Source organism: Bombina bombina, chromosome 1 (assembly GCF_027579735.1).
Source record: "Bombina bombina isolate aBomBom1 chromosome 1, aBomBom1.pri, whole genome shotgun sequence".
In the NCBI taxonomy this organism is placed as follows: domain Eukaryota; kingdom Metazoa; phylum Chordata; class Amphibia; order Anura; family Bombinatoridae; genus Bombina; species Bombina bombina.
In genome coordinates this window covers 264,690,337-264,711,812 of record NC_069499.1, presented here as the reverse complement: position 1 = coordinate 264,711,812, position 21,476 = coordinate 264,690,337, and the positions used below count along the sequence as shown (strand labels likewise).

Below are 21,476 nucleotides of genomic sequence, written 5' to 3'. Positions count from 1 at the left end.
GAAGGTCCCATTAACAAAGCCCTCAATGATGTGAAGGTAATACCTAGGTCCGCTTTATTACAGCCAAGGAGAATTAAACAATGTAATAAAGATAATAGTGAAATTACTTTTGTGACAAAATATACAAGTCAGTACAGGAGTATTTGTAATATAATTAAAAAGAATCTCCCTATTTTGAGGGGGGTGACATACTGAAAAACATTGTAGAGAAGGGGTGTAGATTTACATCTAGGAGGAATCTAACGATAGGGAACATGATTTCCCCCAGTGCACTAAAAAATCCAGAAAAGATGAGCAGTGTAAGGGACACTTTAAATGTGGCACAAGAAGCTGTATAGCTTTTAGTCACACTTTGGTGAGCAAGGTTTTCCAGTCCACATATACACAAAAGGTGTACGATAGTAAACAGTGCACAAATTGTTATCTATATGATACTGTGTAACAAATGTAATAAACAGTATGTAGGTTGCACCTCTAGGGAGGCTAGAGTTAGAATCAGAGAACATTTAAATGATATAGACAATGAAAAAACCACTACTGGAGCAGCTAAACATTTTGTCTATGAACATCAGGGCGTGGTAGACTCCTTTAGATGGATGATGATGTCATTAATAAAAAGCCTAGGGGAGGTGACAGGGTCCAAGAAATGTTTCACAGAGAAGCTTACTGGATTTTTACCCTTAATACTCGCAGACCCTCAGGCATGAATCTTGAGGGTGATATTATCAATTTTTGGGAATAAAGTTAACAATAGTCTACCAATACAATATGTGTAATGCACTTTTGGTACTTTAACTAGATAATGTGATATATATTCTAGTAAAACAATGTACAAGTTAAGCATTTCAACATATTATTATGAGACAGACTAAAGAACCATAGGATTGGTAACTCTTTGTAAGGTTAGGGTACTTAACTAAAACATACACCTGTACATACACCAGTACATATTATCCCAGCATATGACTATATATAAATCAGTGAGTTCATTACACATAAAAAGTCAATATAGGCCAATGTAATAGGAGCTTTTAGAACTTCTTTCCCCTTAGGTTGAGCTTGCAATAAATCAATTAATATTGTTCAATGAAATATAAAGCTGTTATATATTGAAAAAACATAATTTATGCTTACCTGATAAATTTATTTCTCTTGTGGTGTATCCAGTCCACGGATCATCCATTACTTGTGGGATATTCTCCTTCCCAACAGGAAGCTGCAAGAGGATCACCCACAGCAGAGCTGTCTATATAGCTCCTCCCCTAACTGCCACTACCAGTCATTCGACCGAAGACAAGCAAGAGAAAGGAGAAACTATAGGGTGCAGTGGTGACTGTAGTTTAAAAATAAAAAACACCTGCCTTAAAATGACAGGGCGGGCCGTGGACTGGATACACCACAAGAGAAATAGATTTATCAGGTAAGCATAAATTATGTTTTCTCTTGTAAGGTGTATCCAGTCCACGGATCATCCATTACTTGTGGGATACCAATACCAAAGCTATAGGACACGAAGGGAGGGACAAGGCAGGCGCTTAAACGGAAGGCACCACTGCCTGCAAGACCTTTCTCACAAAAATAGCCTCCGTAGAAGCAAAAGTATCAAATTTTAAAAACCCATGTGGAAGCTACCACTCTAGTAGAATGAGCTGTAATCCTTTCAGGAGGCTGCTGGCCAGCAGTCTCATAAGATAAGCGTATTATACTCCTTAGCCAAAAGAAATAGAGGTTGCCGAAGCCTTTTGGCCTCTCCTCTATCCAGAGTAGACAACAAACAATGCAGATGTTTGACGAAAATCTTTAGTAGCTTGTAAATAAAACTTTAAAGCACGAACCACTTCAAGATTGTGTAAAAGACGTTCCTTCTTTGAAGAAGGATTAGGACACAGTGACGGTACAAAAATCTTCTGATTGATATTTTTATTAGATACCACCTTAGGTAAAAAAAAACAGGTTTGGTACGTAACACTACCTTATCTGCATGAAAAATGAGATAAGGGGAATCACATTGTAAAGCAGATAACTCCGAAACTCTTCGAGCCGAGGAGATAGCTACTAAAAACAGAACCTTCCAGGATAAGAGCTTAATATCTATGGAATACAAAGGTTCAAACGGAACCCCTTGAAGAACCTTAAGAACTAAATTTAAACTCCAAGGCGGAGCAACAGGTTTAAACACAGGCTTGATTCTGACTAATGCCTGACAAAACGCCTGCACGTCTGGAACCTCAGCCAGACGTTTGTGCAAAAGAATAGACAGAGCAGAAATCTGTCCTTTTAAGGAACTAGCTGACAAACCCTTCTCCAATCCTTCTTGGAGAAAAGATAATATCCTAGGAATCCTGACCTTACTCCATGAGTAACCCTTGGATTCACACCAATGAAGATATTTACACCATATCTTATGATAGATTTTCCTGGTGACAGGCTTTCGCGCCTGTATTAAGGTATCAATGACCGGCTCGGAGAAACCACGCTTTGATAAAATCAAGCGTTCAATCTCCAAGCAGTCAGCCGCAGAGAAATTAGATTTGGATGGTTGAAAGGACCCTGAAGTAGAAGGTCCTGCCTCAGAGGCAGAGTCCATGGTGGAAAGGATGACATGTCCACCAGATCTGCATACCAAGTCCTGCGTGGCCACGCAGGTGCTATCAAAATTACCGATGCTCTCTCCTGTTTGATCTTGACAATCAGACGAGGGAGCAGAGGAAACGGTGGAAACACATAAGCCAGATTGAAGGACCAAGGCGCTGCTAGAGCATCTATCAGCGCTGCCTTGGGATCCCTGGACCTGGATCCGTAACAAGGAAGCTTGGCGTTCTGGCGAGACGCCATGAGATCCAGTTCTGGTTTGCCCCAACGTTGAATCAACTGTGCAAACACCTCCGGATGGTGCTCCCACTCCCCCGGATGAAAAGTCTGACGACTTAGAAAATCTGCCTCCCAGTTCTCTACTCCTGGGATATGGATAGCTGATAGATGGCAAGAGTGAATCTCTGCCCATTGAATTATCTTTTGAAACCTCCAACATCGCTAGGGAACTCCTTGTTCCCCCTTGATGGTTGATGTAAGCTACAGTCGTGATGTTGTCCAACTGAAATCTGATGAACCTCACTGCCGCTAGCTGAGGCCAAGCCTGAAGAGCATTGAATATCGCTCTTAGTTCCAGAATGTTTATTGGAAGGAGTGCCTCCTCCTGAGTCCACGACCCCTGAGCCTTCAGAGAGTTCCAGACTGCACCCCAGCCCAGAAGGCTGGCATCTGTTGTTACTATTGTCCAATCTGGCCTGCGGAAGGTCATACCTTTGGACAGATGGACCCGAGATAGCCACCAGAGAAGAGAATCCCTGGTCTCTTGATCCAGATTTAGTAGAGGGGACAAATCTGTGTAATCCCCATTCCACTGACTGAGCATGCAGAGTTGCAGCGGTCTGAGATGTAGGCGGGCAAACGGAACTATGTCCATTGCCGCTACCATTAAGCCGATTACTTCCATACACTGAGCCACCGAAGGGCGAGAAGTATAATAAAGAACACGGCAGGAATTTAGAAGTTTTGACAACCTGTCCTCTGTCAGGTAAATCCTCATTTCTACAGAATCTATCAGAGTTCCCAGGAAGGAAACTCTTGTGAGAGGGGATAGAGAACTCTTCTTTTCGTTCACTTTCCACCCATGAGACCTCAGGAATGCCAGAACAATGTCCGTATGGGACTTGGCAATTTGGAAATTCAACGCCTGTATCAGAATGTCGTCTAAGTAAGGGGCTACTGCTATGCCCCGCGGCCTTAGGACCGCCAGAAGTGACCCCAGAACCTTCGTAAAGATTCTTGGTGCCGTAGCTAACCCAAAGGGAAGAGCCACAAAACTGGTAATGCCTGTCTAGGAAGGCGAACCTGAGAAACCGATGATGATCTTTGTGTATCGGAATGTGAAGATAAGCATCCTTTAAGTCCACGGTAGTCATGTATTGACCCTCCTGGATCATAGATAGGATGGTTCGAATAGTCTCCATCTTGAAAGATGGGACCCTGAGAAATTTGTTTAGGATCTTGAGATCTAAGATTGGTCTGAAGGTTCCCTCTTTCTTGGGAACCACAAAGAGATTTGAATAGAAGCCTTGCCCCTGTTCCTCCTTTGGAACTGGGTGGATCACTCCCATAACTAGGAGGTCTTGAACACAATGTAAGAATGCCTCTCTCTTTATCTGGTCTGCAGATAATTGTGAGAGGTGAAATCTTCCTTTTGGGGAAGAAGCTTTGAAGTCCAGAAGATATCCCTGGGACACAATTTCCAACGCAGAGGGATCCTGGACATCTCTTGCCCAAGCCTGGGCGAAGAGAGAAAGTCTGCCCCCTACTAGATCCGTTACCGGATCGGGGGCTGATCTTTCATGCTGTCTTAGAGGCAGCAGCAGGCTTCTTGTCCTGCTAACCTTTGTTCCAGGCCTGGTTAGGTCTCCAGACCGGCTTAGACTGGGCAAAATTTCCCTCTTGTTTTGTATTAGAGGAAGATGATGCCGCGCTCGTCTTAAAGTTTCGAAAGGCACGAAAATTAGTTTGTTTGGTCCTTAATTTATTAGACCTATCCTGAGGAAGGGCATGACCTTTTCCTCCAGTAATATCAGAAATGATCTCCTTCAGTACAGGCCCGAATAGGGTCTGCCCCTTGAAGGGAATGTTGAGAAGCTTAGACTTTGAAGTAACGTCAGCTGACCAGGATTTAAGCCATAGCGCCCTATGCGCCTGTATAGCAAAACCTGAGTTCTTAGCCGTTAGTTTGGTTAAATGAACAACGGCGTCAGAAACAAATGAATTGGCTAGCTAGCGCTTTAAACTTGTCAAGTATATCATCCAATGGAGTTTCTACCTGTAAGGCCTCTTCCAGAGACTCAAACCGCAGCAGCAGTGACCGGGGCAATGCATGCAAGAGGCTGGAGAATAAAACCTTGATGAATAAACATTTTCTTAAGGTAACCCTCTAACTTTTTATCCATTGGATCTAGGAAAGCACAACTGTCCTCGACGGGAATAGTTGTACGCTTAGCTAGGGTAGAAACTGCTCCCTCCACCTTAGGGACCGTTTGCCATAAGTCCCGTGTAGCGGCATCTATTGGAAACATTTTCTTAAAAATAGGAGGGGGAGAGAACGGTACACCTGGTCTATCCCATTCCTTAGTAATAATTACTGAAAACCTTTTAGGTATTGGAAAAACATCAGTGTAAACAGGCACTGCATAGTATTTATCCAATCTACACAATTTCTCTGGCACTATAATGGTGTCACAGTCATCCAGAGTAGCTAAAACCTCCCTGAGCAACACGTGGGGGTGTTCAAGCTTAAATTTAAATGTTAACATATCAGAATCAGGTTGAAGCATCTTCCCTGAGTCAGAAAAATCACCCACAGAAAGAAGCTCTCCTGCCTCAGCTTCTGCATATTGTGAGGGGATATCAGACATAGCTACTAAAGTGTCAGAGAGCTCTGTATTTTTTCTAGTCCCAGAGCTGTCTCGCTTTCCTTGTAACCCTGGTAGTTTGGACAATACCGCTGTAAGGGTATGATCCATAACTGCCGCCATGTCTTGTAAAGTAAACGCCATGGGCGCGCTAGATGTACTTGGCGCCACTTGAGCGGGAGTCAAAGGTTCTGACACGTGGGGCGAGTTAGTCGGCATAACTTCCCCCTTGTCAATTTCCTCTGGTGATAAATCTTTTAAAAAGACATAATATGATCTTTATAACTTAAAGTAAAATCAGTACATTTGGTACACATTCTAAGAGGGGGTTCCACAATGGCTTCTAAACATAATGAACAAGGAGTTTCCTCTATGTCAGACATGTTTAAACAGACTAGCAATGAGACCAGCAAGCTTGGAAAACACTGATAAATGTAAACGAGCAAAAAATAAAAATGGTACTGTGCCTTTAAGAGAAACAAATTTTATCAGAAATTGAAAAACAGTGATAAAAAGCAGTAAATCTTACGAAATTTTTACAGTGTGTATAATAGACTAACAGAGCATTGCACCCACTTGCAAATGGATGATTAACCCCTTAGTTTCAAAACCGGATAAAAAAAACGATATAAACGTTTTTTAACAATCACAACAAACTGCCACAGCTCTGCTGTGGCCCTACCTGCTCATACAATGACTTTTGAAGGCACAAAAACCCTTTGTAGAGGTCCTAAGTGTTCAGGGGACTCCTTCAGGGAAGCTGGAAGTCTCAAGCTGCAAAAACTACTGCACGATTTAGGCCTGAAATTAGGCCCCTCCCAACCTGTACTCACAGTGAGAGGGCCATAAAAAACTATCCCTAGGCAAAATCTAGCCAGCCATGTGGAAAAAACTGGGCCCCAATAAAGTTTTATCACCAATATGTATAAAAAAAAAACGTTTAAACACTTCCAGCAAACGTTTTATTTTTCAGTAATGTGAAAAAGTAATAAGAATATTACCTTTTACAGCAAGCATGATACTAGTCGTTATTAAATCACTGTAATCAGGCTTACCTTAAATAAATCCGGTATTAACAGCATTTTCTAGCATATTCATTTCTCTAGAAAAATTTAAACTGCACATACCTCATAGCAGGAGACCCTGCACGCCATTCCCCCAGCTGAAGTTACTTCATCTCTTCAGTTATGTGTGAGAACAGCAATGGATCTTAGTTACAACCTGCTAAGATCATCAAAAACCACAGGCAGACTCTTCTTCAACTTTCTGCCTGAGGCTAAAACAGTACAACTCCGGTACCATTTGAAAATAATAAACTTTTGATTGAAGATAAACTACATAAATTCACCACATCTCTCTAGCTACTTCCTATCGTGTCGAGAGCTGCAAGAGAATGACTGGTAGTGGCAGTTAGGGGAGGAGCTATATAGACAGCTCTGCTGTGGGTGATCCTCTTGCAGCTTCCTGTTGGGAAGGAGAATATCCCACAAGTAATGGATGATCCGTGGACTGGATACACCTTACAAGAGAAAGAATATGTCTGTTAATAACACTCTAAAAGTGTTCAGGGGTATGTAGAGGTTTAAGATATATTTCACTTTATTACGATAGATGGGAGGAGAGTGGACAGATACAGGTATCCAATGAAAGTGTGAGGGAGCGTATAAAGCTCCACAGGTAACACTAATAGAATGAGTCTATGAATAAGGCAGTCAGCCGAGACGCGTCAGACTGACCTGTTAAGTCTGTGAGATTGATATTGTTTTTATACATTTTTTACTGCACGTGAGTCACAATAATATTTTTAAGAAGTTGGAATAAAGGAAATTTTATTTTTATGAAGCGGTATTCTACTATTTATAATCAACTATCTGTCCAGCTGGAGATCCAAACAATTATCCTGGCTAGGTCACATAAATCTAATAAAAATGAATATTTTCCCAAGTATTTTATACATCCTACAAACACTACCGATACAATTACCAGAGAAGTACATCATATCACTACAGAAAGCATTCAACGACTTTATTTGGAGTAAAAAAAAAACCCAGAATTAATAAAAAGACCATGTCCACACCCAAAACACAGGGAGGGCTAGGATTACCTAATTATAGATATGCCACCTTCCTACAACGCATATTAGACTGGAACATCCACAAAAAACATAAAAGATGGGTACTACTAGAACACTATATATCTCATCCCACAAGCATGACTAGACCTTGCTGGTCATTAGCTAAACCGGCCGACAAATACACAATTTCAACCCGATCATAGCAGAAACATATAAAACATGGGATAAAAGTTATGATCCACTTTAAACACCTCACATCCAGACCTTCCCCACTTACCTCGTTAATACATAATGGAGAATTAAACTTGGGCACACACACATACTGACACACCACTGTCCCACACACCTAACCGAATTCCCGATATTTTGGCTTATAGAACAAGAACAAATGAATTCCCAGGAAACCCTTATACAATTTACATGTTTTAAACATTGGTTCACCTACAGACGAGCACATAATTTTATAAAAACACACCAGCAACACAGAAGTATGACCGGACCGTGGCGCTAACAAAATTTGAACAATTGTGCTTGAGAGAACCCCCAATACGACATACATTGTAAATTATATAAAAAAAAAAAATGCCCCACTCCCTGGCTATTCAATGCAATATTTTGAAAGATGGGAATCAGATCTTGGAATTATTATTACCCCACAGATGTCTTCAATAATAATCCACTCCTCCCTTAAAACTTCTATATCATCAGCAACACTAGAAATTAACATAGATTCTACATAGATGGTATTATACCCCTAGGAGATTACACCGTTTATACAAAAGAGCGAAAAATAAATGCTGGCGATGTGGCCATGTCGGCAGTGACATGGCTCATATGTGGTGGTGGTGTACATCCATACAAAACTTCTGGAGATCCATCATTACAGAAATCCAGATCCCTCTAGACCCCCTCATTTGGTTATTGAATAAACCCCCCAAACTAAAGTATAAGCCATTCTTGAAATTATCTTTTATAATGAACAACATCTTCAAATTTTTGATAGCAAAGAACTGGAAAGCCAAAGACCCACCCACAAAAATATGTGGATACAAATGAGTATCAGAATTGTTACTAGAAGAATTGTACTTTATGAAACAAGATAGGATGGATATTTATGCAGAAATGTTGATGACCTGGGAGTCATACCTTAAAAATAACTAGGTAAAACGATAAAAACCTAAACTAAACCCTAAGATACAAACGATCTACCCATATGCAGTTTGACTTCCGTTCAATATTCTCAACAATTACAATAGAAAACAAATTCGGGGAAACACCAACCATAGGGGGAAAAAAGACATTATTATGATGGATAAGATATAATTTAATTTTGTTATTACTGTTTATTTTTTTGTTGGTTTATTTGTTTAACAACAAAACTGAATTAGCTTAATATATTTCAATGCTATTAAACTGTTCTATCAAAAAGAGCTGCGTCTCCATAACATGTTAAAATATGATTTTTATTTTCAATAAAGCTGATTCAAAAAAAAAAATTAGTTAAAGGAACAGTATACACAAATTTGCATATAACTGCATGTAACAGACACTGCTATAAAGAAGAATATGCACAGATGCTGATCTAAAAATCCAGTAAAAAACCTTACTTAGAAGCTCCCAGTTTAGCACTGTTGATGAGGTTTGGCTGGGGCATCCAGTGAAAGAGGCTGGAAAAACAAGAAGAGCAGACACCCCCCCCCCTTCCCTGCATATTAGAAGACTGATTTAAGACTCCTGCTGGCTCTTGTTTACGTTAATGCATGTATACATCTGGCACTGTGGGGCTTGGTTAGGAGTCTGAAAATCAGCACAATGTTCTTAAAAAAATAAGCAAAACTATACATTTTTACAAAAACACTACCAGATGGGCTATATAAATGGATCATCTACAATACATTTATGCAAAGCAAATTCTAGTGTACAATGTCATTTTAATTATATTATCAAAGACAGTCAAAAGGCTAATTGGGAAAGTTTGATCCAGGGTAGGATAAATAAAATTAAAAAAAAACTGTGGAATTTGGAGGGGGCTGAGGTTATACCATTAGTAAATTTATAAATTTAGGAATTATAGCAAGTATTGACAAGGCGTGAACATCACATAGCTAATGACAAGATGTTAAAATATCCTCACAGTAAATACAGAACTTATTTAACATACTAAAGACAAATGCCAAAAGAGAAAGTTACATAGGATACAATAGCAACAGAAAGCAGTGACTTTAGCTGCAGATGGCGCAGGACTCAATTCACATATACAGCAGTACGCTGGCAATTGCACAGCATGCTTAGAACTAGGGCGATCTGGGTGAAGAGGTTAAGATAAGAAAAAAGTTGTACAGTGAGAACCTTATTATATCTCAGTGTTTTCCCCATGACCAATTTAGGTCTAGATTACAAGTGGAGTGCTAATTTATTGCGCACCCGCAAACGGACAAATTTGCCAGTTTGCGGGAGCTCGATAAATATTAGCCATTACAAGTGGCTGGTTATTGCTACCGCGAGATCTGTGGTTAATTTTATAAATGTGCCCAAAATTACCACAAAATACAGTGGTGTGTATTTTATTAAAAAATAAAAATTGTATCATTTTTATTTTTTAATAAAATAACTGCACCAGGCAGTTTTGGGGGGTTAAAGTTGGCGGGTGTGGGGCGCTAGAAAAAAAAAGGCACTAAAAAGTGCCTTTACATTGGGGTCTATGGGAACCGTGTGTTCCCAGTAAATATATATGTATATGCTTAAATACATATATATTTAAGTCTTAATATGTGTATATAATCATATACATATATATTAAAAATGTTGCTGCCATTGCTGCGCGACTTACCCCTTTCACTGCGCTTTGGCTCTGTGCTGTGTATGACAACAGAACGAGGCTCCCATTGGATCCTATGGAAGCGCGCTCTCGTGAGTGCAATGCTTCCCATCAAAGCGAACGTGAGTTCACGTTCGCATTGCTGTCAACTTGTAATACCAGTTACTACTCAGTGGAGGGCAAATGTCGCTTTTACAAAAGCGATATTTAGCACTTTACTTGTAATCTGGCCCTTAATGGTCACACCATCCATATGATTTTACTGAACCAGCTAAAATTTAAGGCAATATTTAAACTGAATTTTTTTCAATGTTTGTTGCACAAATTATCAATAATATCAATTTGTTAAACCATGCAATTAATTTGAGCTTTGCACAGCTTAAGTAAAAGAAAATGTTATAATATTGCAAAGCAATACAATCCCACCACCCGCCTAATTCATAATGCCACCTGGCTGGCTAAAATTCTACCATCTAATGTTCTTCACTGACAATTTTGCCAACCAGGTAGTATTATGAAGTAGCCGGGTCGGGGCAACGTAATACTTTTTTAATATTATAACATTTTCTTCTGTCTAAAGAACAAATTAATTGCATCATTTAACATAAATGTATTTAATGATACTTTGTGCAATAAACATTTTTAATAATAGCTCATTTTAACTAAATAGAGACTTACATTTTAGCCGTGTAGTCAGTAAAACCAGCTGGGTAGTACATCTATTAAAAAGGTCCTGGGGAGAACACTTATCTATTTTGTTCAGAAATCCATTTAAAAAAAAATTAAATACCACCTGCCCAACTAACTGTTGCTTTTATTGGTGGTTCCACTGTGCAACTAAGTATTTAAACTAATGTGTCCTTATTTATACAACTTAGAACCTTATACACTGAATATTTTGAAAGCTTTGAATATTCTAGACAGCGTAATTGTGGATAAATAAAATGTGTTGGTATCCCTAGATATAGTAGCACTAGATTCCTAAATACTACACTAATAAGGGTTAAATGCACACAAAGACTTTCACAACACCAGAATGATAGCATTTCAACAACATATTACTAGTTTGTTTGTTGTTGAGTTCTACCTTCCTTCCCATTCAGTTGCATAAGCAAATCTGGAACTATACATGTGGATGATGCCTTCTTATCCAGCCTTGTTTATAGAGCAGGTCTTGCCGATGTCGTAAGTAAGCAGCAGCTCATGCACTTCAGATATTTTCAAAGCCGGATTGATTCCTGTAAAAGATCCCCACACTAAGATCTCTGCAAATCCGGCTACCGAGCCACTGCTTACTTCCGTATTTGGATCCTCGCAAAAGATCCAAATGTGCATCCCTAGTTACTAGTGGTGTTCCCCAAGGGTCAGTTCTTGGGCCTGTTTTGTTTAACATGTTCATAAGTGACATTGGAAGTGGGCTTAAGGGGAAGGTTTGCTTGTTTGCTGATGGTACAAAATATGTAACAGGGTAGATGTTCCAGGAGGGGTTGATCAATTGAACTGTTATATTAAAAAAACTAGAGGACTGGTCAAATAAAAGATCTGAAATTTAATATTACCAAGAGCAAAAATATGCATATAGGATCCAAAAACCCAAAGGCCAATTATAGTCTCAATGGTACATTACTGACTAAGAAGAAAGGGACTTGGGAATTATTATTTCAGATTATTTAAAATTTGGTACACAATGCAGTAGTGCAGCCAGTAGGGCCAGTCAAATACTTGGTTGCATTGGAAGAGGTATTAGTAGCAGAAATTGCAAGGTTCTTATGCCACGTTACAGATCAATAGTTAGACTAAATCTGGAAAACCGTGTACAGTTCTGGAGACCATATCATCAGAAAGATATAAAAAACCTAGAAGCTGTCCAAAGGAGGACTTCTAAAATGGTACATGGTCTAAAATATAAAACGTCCAACGAAAGACTATGATCTAAATATGTATAGTTTTAGAGGATAGAAGGAAAAGAGGTGACATGATAGAAACCTTCAAATATATGAAGGGACTTAATAAAATAGAAGCTGAAAGCATTTTTCACAAAAAAATAAATGCCAAAACAAGGGGTCACAATCTAAAGTTAGAGGGTAGCAGGTTCAGAAGAAATTTGAGGAAGCATTTTTTTACAGAAAGGGTGGTGGATTCATGGAATAAACTTCCATTTGAGGTGGTAAACACAAAGACTGTAAAGGAATTTAAAAATGCCTGGGACATGCATAAGGCTATCCTAAGGAAAAAGTAACATGTAATATGGGTAGACGTCATGGGCCTTTTTGGCTCTTTTCTACCGTCAAACTCTTTGTTTCTATAAATCCAATAATCAATCCGGCTACAAAAATATCTGAAGGGCACGGGCTGCTGCTTACTTCCATATTCGGATCCTCGCAAAAGATTCAAATGAGCATCCCTTTTTGCTATCTTGAATAAGAATAAATATATTACTTTCTTGGTAGCTTGTAGTAAACACCCAACTACATGTTTTTAAAGGGACACAAAACCCCAAAATTATCTTTCATGATTGAGAGCTTACAATTTTAAACCTCTTTACAGTTTTATCTGTTATCTAATTTGCTTTGTTCACTTGGTATCCTTTGTTGAAAAGCATACATAGGTAGGCTTAGGATATGGGAGATAGCTGTTGATTGGTGCACATATATACCTCTTATGATTGGCTTACCAATGTGTTTAGCTACCTGCCAGTTCTGCATTGCTGCTCCTCTGATAAATGATACCAAGAGAATGAAGCAAAATTGTAATAGAAGTCAATTTGAAAGTTGTTAAAAAAATGTATGCTCTTTCTGAATCATGAAAGACAAATTTGGGGTTTCATGTCCCTTTAATCTATTCCTGATTGTGGAAGGGAACAAGACAGTCCGCAACCATCATAGCAAAAAAAAATGGCATTTTAAAAAAAGAAGCATCTTTGTAAAGTTTAATTAATTAAGATGCCCCTATTTTTAGATACTGGACACTAGTTCTTTAAACTTTACAATCACTTTAAACTATGCCATGACTTACTCTCTCTTTGCATGGGGTAGATATGAAAAGTTTAAGGTCCTACCTCAAACTTTACACTGGGATGCTGTGTATTGCTGATGTTTTGTTGCTCCCTAATCAGAGTAAAGTTGTTGGTCAATAGATTTTTTTTTTTGTGTGACGTTCATATGAGGACATGACACCCCTTCAAAAAGTGTCCAGCAAATGGCTGGGCAAAAAGGTGGCAAACCTAGGCCAGGACCCCCCGGAGAGTCGATTAAAAATCTCCATATTTTGTTTAATGTGAGAAAGGCACATCATTAATTTTGTACCTCTTTAAATGTGTGAGCATTGCTTATCACCACATGGGGAGTAAGACAGTAAGGCTAAACTTTAGTAATCAGCAATGGCTACGAAAGTTGAACTTACTTATTTTTGCTAATAATCCCCTCACTTGTGTGGTAGATTGATGTATAAAAAAAAAAAAAAAAAAAAAGTATACCCATCTGACATGGGGTTTGTTTTGGACTATGTTATAGTAATGGGGGTTGCAAAAAACAATTCCAATGTAAAAAGGGGTCCCAGATGAAAAAGGTTTAAGAAGCTCTGCAACTGAGCTGTAATTTTAAGACTAGTGACTCTTACCCTTATGCATTTAACCTCTACAAAGTTCTGTCCGGTACTTTCACCTTTGTAGAGTTGCTAATCTTTAAATTTCATGCGATAATAAATTAGAGCATATCATTTTTCAACTAGAATAGCCTTCAATGTATAACAGAAATCCGTGTTTTTCAATGTTTTCCCTCAAGTAGCATTAATATGCCACATAATTCCCTGATCAGATGCTCACTCTTTAAAGGTGATAGTAAATTATAGCATTTTTGAAACGCTCTGATTTACCAGTGCAACAAATAAAGGGGACTTTCAGTCATGAAGTATAAAATACTTCATGCTGAAAGTTCCTTCATTTGTCTGCAGCGTTCACCACACTGAGTGCCTCAGGCAGCACACCACAGAACACTATTTTATCACTGCGCTCATTTTAGCCAATAGCGTGCTAGCTATCCATCATAATGCCAGCTGGCCCGCATGGCTATTGGCTAGGAGGTGGAAACATCACCTCACTGAAAAATAGCGTTCTATAGTCGGCTGCCTGAGGAGCTCAGCGCAGCGAACGCTTCAGACAAATAAATAGCTTTAAGCATGAAGTATTTTATAATTCATGACTGAAAGTCCCCTATATCATAAATAGTAATGTGTTTGTATGCACTGCATTTTACTAAAAAAAAAATAATACGTTTGAATTAAGGGTACTTGCTTCGGACAAAGCACCTTGCAGCTAAACACCACAGGTTGAAGTCCCTGCAACTAGATTGTAATGCATTAAAACTTTTAACATCACATACAACTATGTATACACACACACACATATTATATATATATATATATATATATATATATATATATATATATATATATACACCCTCATAAACGATAGACATGAAGGGGGCTCCTGTACAATACATGTATTATTTATAATAACACAGTGGCCTTTAAAAATACATTTCACAAATTTGTAATTCATCTTAAATGTTATGTTAGAAATAACACCATTAAAGCAACATCATGGTAGTGGTCCCTAGCTCTGCTGTGTAGACAATACCACTTGTACATCATGGTAATGGTCCCTAACTCTACTGTAGACAATACCTCTAGTACATCATGGTAGTGGTCCCTAGTTCTGCTGTAGACAATACCTCTAGTACATCATGGTAGCAGTGGTTCCTAGTTCTGCTGTAGACAATACCTCTAGTACATCATGGTAGTGGTCCCTAGTTCTGCTGTAGACAATACCTCTAGTACATCATGGTAGTGGTCCATAGTTCTGCTGTAGACAATACCTCTAGTACATCATGGCAGTGGTTGCTAGTTCTGCTGTAGACAATACCTCTAGTACATCATGGTAGTGGTTGCTAGTTCTGATGTAGACAATACCTCTAGTACATCATGGTAGTGGTTGCTAGTTCTGATGTAGACAATACCTCTAGTACATCATGGTAGTGGTCCCTAGTTCTGCTGTAGACAATACCTCTAGTAGATCATGGTAGTGGTCCCTAGCTCTGCTGTAGACAATACCTCTAGTACATCATGGTAGTGGTCCTTAGTTCTGCTGTAGACAATACTTCTAGTACATCATGGTAGTGGCCCCTAGCTCTGCTGTAGACAATACCTCTAGTACATCATGGTAATGGTCCCTAGTTCTGCTGTAGACAATACCTCTAGTACATCATAGTAGTGGTCCCTAGTTCTGCTGTAGACAATACCTCTAGTACATCATGGTAGTGGCCCCCTAGTTCTGCTGTAGACAATACCTCTAGTACATCATGGTAGTGGTCGCTAGTTCTGCTGTAGTCAATACCTCTAGTATATAATGGTAGTGGTCGCTAGTTCTGATGTAGACAATACCTCTAATACATCATGGTAATGGTCCCTAGCTCTGCTGTAGACAATACCTCTAGTACATCATGGTAGTGGTCCCTAGTTCTGCTGTAGACAATACCTCTAGTATATCATGGTAGTGGTCCCTAGTTCTGCCGTAGACAATACCTTTAGTACATCATGGTAGTTGTCCCTAGCTCTGCTGTAGACAAAACCTCTAGTACATCATGGTAGTGGTCCCTAGCTCTGCTGTAGACAATAACTCTAGTACATGGTGGCAGTGGTTCCTAGTTCTGCTGTAGACAATACCTCTAGTACATCATGGTAGTGGTCCCTAGCTCTGCTGTAGACAATACCTCTAGTACATGGTGGTAGTGGTTCCTAGCTCTGATGTAGACAATACCTCTAGAATATCATGGTAGTGGTTCCTAGCTCTGCTGTAGACAATACCTCTAGTACATGGTGGTAGTGGTCCCTAACTCTGCTGTAGACAATACCTCTAGTACATCATGGTAGTGGCCCCTAGCTCTGCTGTAGACAATACCTCTAGTACATCATGGTAATGGTCCCTAGTTCTGCTGTAGATAATACCTCTAGTACATCATAGTAGTGGTCCCTAGTTCTGCTGTAGACAATACCTCTAGTACATCATGGTAGTGGCCCCCTAGTTCTGCTGTAGACAATACCTCTAGTACATCATGGTAGTGGTCCCTAGTTCTGCTGTAGACAATACCTCTAGTACATCATGGTAGTGGTCGCTAGTTCTGCTGTAGACAATACCTCTAGTATATAATGGTAGTGGTCGCTAGTTCTGATGTAGACAATACCTCTAGTACATCATGGTAATGGTCCCTAGCTGTAGACAATACCTCTAGTACATCATGGTAGTGGTCCCTAACTCTGCTGTAGACAATAACTCTAGTACATCATGGTAGTGGTCCCTAGTTCTGCTGTAGACAATACCTCTAGTATATCATGGTAGTGGTCCCTAGTTCTGCTGTAGACAATACCTTTAGTACATCATGGTAGTTGTCCCTAGCTCTGCTGTAGACAAAACCTCTAGTACATCATGGTAGTGGTCCCTAGCTCTGCTGTAGACAATAACTCTAGTGCATGGTGGCAGTGGTTCCTAGTTCTGCTGTAGACAATACCTCTAGTACATCATGGTAGTGGTCCCTAGCTCTGCTGTAGACAATACCTCTAGTACATGGTGGTAGTGGTTCCTAGCTCTGATGTAGACAATACCTCTAGAATATCATGGTAGTGGTTCCTAGCTCTGCTGTAGACAATACCTCTAGTACATGGTGGTAGTGGTCCCTAACTCTGCTGTAGACAATACCTCTAGTACATCATGGTAGTGGTCCCTAACTCTGCTGTAGACAATACCTCTAGTATATCATGGTAGTGGTCCCTATTTCTGCTGTAGACAATACCTTTAGTACATCATGGTAGTTGTCCCTAGCTCTGCTGTAGACAAAACTTCTAGTACATCATGGTAGTGGTCCCTAGCTCTGCTGTAGACAATACCTCTAGTACATGGTGGTAGTGGTTCCTAGTTCTGCTGTAGACAATACCTCTAGCACATCATGGTAGTGGTCCCTAGCTCTGCTGTAGACAATACCTCTAGTACATGGTGGTAGTGGTTCCTAGCTCTGATGTAGACAACACCTGTAGTATATCATGGTAGTGGTTCCTAGCTCTGCTGTAGACAATACCTCTAGTACATGGTGGTAGTGGTCCCTAACTCTGCTGTAGACAATACCTCTAGTACATCATGGTAGTGGTCCCTAACTCTGCTGTAGACAATACCTCTAGTACATGGTGGTGGTGGTAGTGGTTCCTAGCTCTGATATAGACAATACCTCTAGTATATCATTGTAGTGGTTCCTAGCTCTGCTGTAGACAATACCTCTAGTACATCATGGTAGTGGTCCCTAGTTCTGCTGTAGACAATACCTCTAGTACATCATGGTAGTGGTCCCTAGATCTGCTGTAGACAATACCTCTAGTAAATGGTGGTAGTGGTTCCTAGTTCTGCTGTAGACAATACCTCTAGTACATGGTGGTTGTGGTTCCTAGTTCTGCTGTAGACAATACTTCTAGTACATGGTGGTAGTGGTTCCTAGTTCTGCTGTAGACAATACTTCTAGTACATGGTGGTAGTGGTTCCTAGTTCTGCTGTAGACAATATCTCTAGTACATGGTGGTAGTGGTTCCTAGTTCTGTTGTAGACAATACCTCTAGTATATTATAGTAGTGCTCGCTAGCTCTGCTGTAGACAATACCTCTAGTCACTAGAGTCTAGTGCATGGTTGTAGTGGTTCCTAGTTCTGCAATCTACTGTAGACTTAGTAAAGTGAGAAAACTTAATTACTTCATGTTTGCAAAATGTAAATGTATGTATAAACTCGATATAAATGTTTATGTATAGCACGTCAATAGAGAAAGCTGCACGTTATGTATACATCCTAGTGCACACACCACTGTATACATACTATTGTTCGCTTGTAAATCCGCATTTCACGTGCATGTTGTTACTTACCTGGTATATGTGAGTCACGTGGCCCTCTGTCAAAACACAGAATCTCACTAACCCCTAGCTCTAGCTTCCCGCGCGCATCTACACCAGGCGTCACAGCCAGTTGCTATGACAACAATCATATGGAAGGAAGCGTGCTTGTCGCGCAGCTATGACGTGTTTATCATCAAAGTTTCTGTGGAGACTAGAGCTTGCGATGTGTTGTGGTTTCTTGTCAGTTGTTTTGGACTGGTGGCTGTGCGAGCGAAAATGTCTGACTTGAGTTTACAAACATAACATACGCGAGATGTGTGTTTTACCAGGCTGCTGCGAAGCCTTAGCACATTAAAGTGTATTTTATGTTGAAGTTTTTTAACATAGTATAATACAGTAAGTGGGAAATAGTGTGCGTCACCTTCACTACAGAAATTTCATTACAAATGTAGTTATAATGTAAGTTATTACTGGATACACATTTTCTGAATTAGTAACGTGATTGGTGACACATTTACACAATGACTGTGTTAATAGACGGTGGCAGTTATGTATAGTTGCAGGGCTTATTTTAGCACCACAATTTCAAATTCTAGCTAAACCACTCACTGACCTCATGTCTACTTCTAGATTTCAAATCCTATTGGTCTGTCAATAAATAAAATTTCATAGCACACTTGGAGGTGAGCACTTGAGAGATTTATAGCTAAGGCATGAGTGGCAAATCTGTAGCACTAGTGCCCAAAGTGGCACTCAAAAAACAATTGCTGGCACTACCTTTTGGTCACAACTATACTAGTTGGTTTCATTGGATGCAATTGTACTTAAAAGGACAGTACACTGTAAAATTGTTTTTATATTAATGTATATTCAATGACTTGTTATACCAGCTGCAGAATATAAAATGTATGAGAAATTGCATTTTCAGGTTTATTTGCGCATATGAAGTAGCTGGTTTTGTGCTTTTAAAACACAGCCTATTACAATGGGTTGAGCTTCAGGTAATATCATATCTCATTATGTTATAATTTTGTGTACACAGACTTGCTTTCTTATTTTATATTTGTCTGGAAAACTAAAGCTCAATACATAGAGAGAACAATGGAAAATTATCACTTAAAGGGACACTAAACCCAGCATTTTTCTTTCATGATTCAGATAAAGAATACAATTTTAAACAACATTCCAATTTACTTCTGTTATCTAATTTGCTTCATTTTGTAGATATCCTTTGCTGAAGAAATAGCAATACACATGGGTGAGCCAATCGCATGACGCATCTATGTGCAGCCACCAATCAGTAGCTACTGAGCCTATCTAGATATGCTTTTTAGCAAAGAATATTAAAAAAATTAAGCAAAATAGATAATATAAGTAAATTGGAATGTTGTTTAAAATTGTATTCTTTATCTGAATCATGAAAGAAAAATGCTGGGTTTAGTGTCCCTTTAAGTAATGACATGATAAAGGCCAACATAGGGGTAAAGGAGCTACTTGTAAACAATTTAATACACTCCAGCAGGTAAAATAGATCTTTGGTAACAATTTAAATGGGAGAATTTTATTGGGTTGAACTGTCCCTTTAAAGGGATAGTCTATTCAAAATTAAACATTCATGATTCAGATAGAGCATGCAATTTTAAGCAACTTTCCAATTTACTTCTATTATCAATTTGTTTGGTATCTTTATTTGAAAAAAGCAAGAATGTAAGCTTAGGAGCCGGCACATTTTTGGTTCAGTACCTGGGTAGTGCTTGCTGATTGGTGTCTAAATGTAAACCTGGAATAGTAGACTAGCATGAAATTCCAGGTAGAACATTTCTTCACCCCTTGTGCTATTCTCTTTAGCTGATTCAATACAAATTGTAGATTTAACTCAAAATCTAATAATCAGTTTAATATGTTTTACCGTCCAACTGTCCCTCATTTGAAGAGGTGTTTCCTGTTTTAAGGGAAAATCTCATTGTCCGTGTCCTTCCTAGCCCCATGAATGTCTTTTTTATGCGGTAGTCAGTTAAAATAAGAATTCCATCTCTGTTACAGCTATTATGACATTGCTCTTCAATACTAAATTCTTAAAGGGATATGCAAGTCTACATTAAACTATCAACCGTGCAATTAAAAAATCTTTCCAATTTACTTTCATTATCAAATATACTTATATGGACAGCAAACCAAAAATATTTCTTTCATGATTCAGCATACAATTTTAAACTGAAACAATAGCTGATGCAATGCTGGATCAATGAGATCACATAACTCAATCCAGCAAGTAAATTAACAGTAATACACAGGTACGGGTTTTAAGGCAGAGACATGACTCGCAGGTAGATGAGGCAGCAGGGGGTTATACATTAAAGTCAGCAGAAAAGATAATCACACCCAGGGACAGACAAACTCAATATACTGGCCTATAGCAACATGTGAGACCACAAAACAAAATCCTGTTATGAACTGCAGATTTAGAGAGAGTACTTAAAGTAAAGGTCAAGTTACAATCACAGCCTCACGGCATTGCATAGACTTATCAACAAGAACAGGCGTTTAAGTCATGATTTTTTTAAAATCTATTTATTTTCTTTTATTTTTACCTTTAAACTGCTCCGCCGATAAGCGCATCACTCCCACCCGCCCGCCATCTTGTCTAATTGATTGACAAGTATTAGTTGTTTTGGGATACGTCATCTGTCAATCAATTAGACAAGATGGCTGGCGGGAGTGCTGCGCTTATCGGCGGAGCAGTTTAAAGGTAAAAATAAAAGAAAATAAATAGATTTTAAAAAAATCATGACTTAAACTCCTGCTCGTTTTGATAAGTCTATGCAATGCCGTGAGGCTGTAACTTGACCTTCACTTTAAAATTTGAAAAACAGTGTCTTGCTGCTAAAATGAAGCCTATTTTATCTGTGTTTTAACTTTTATAGTCAAATATCATGACATGTTCTAAACTTACAAATTTCAAACTGGTGAACGTATCCAGTGTCTAAATACCTAAGGAGACACTACCCTGTATGGAAGTTCACATGTTTAAATCGCACTCAATGCACTAGTTATTAATATTTATGTTTAATAGTTGTGTATTAGAGTGCATACAGAAATACCTAGTGATGTAGACTTAAGTCGATTGACTTAGACTTAAAGGGACATGAAACCTTTTTCTTTTACGATTCAGATAGAGAATACAATTTTAAACAACTTTCCAAT

The 21,476-nt window shown here is 39.0% G+C and overlaps 1 protein-coding gene across 6 annotated transcripts in view; it reads right to left on the bottom strand.

Moving 5' to 3' along the window:
* CDIN1 (CDAN1 interacting nuclease 1) overlaps window positions 1-18,494 on the bottom strand; it is a 644,910-nt gene extending 626,416 nt beyond the window's left edge. For all 6 annotated transcript variants that reach the window (XM_053697949.1, XM_053697953.1, XM_053697951.1 and 3 more), the window contains exon 1: window positions 18,303-18,494. The gene's annotated coding sequence lies outside the window, so the exon portion shown is untranslated. The remainder of the gene's footprint in view (window positions 1-18,302) is intronic.
* Between the last annotated feature and the right edge of the window lie 2,982 nt (window positions 18,495-21,476).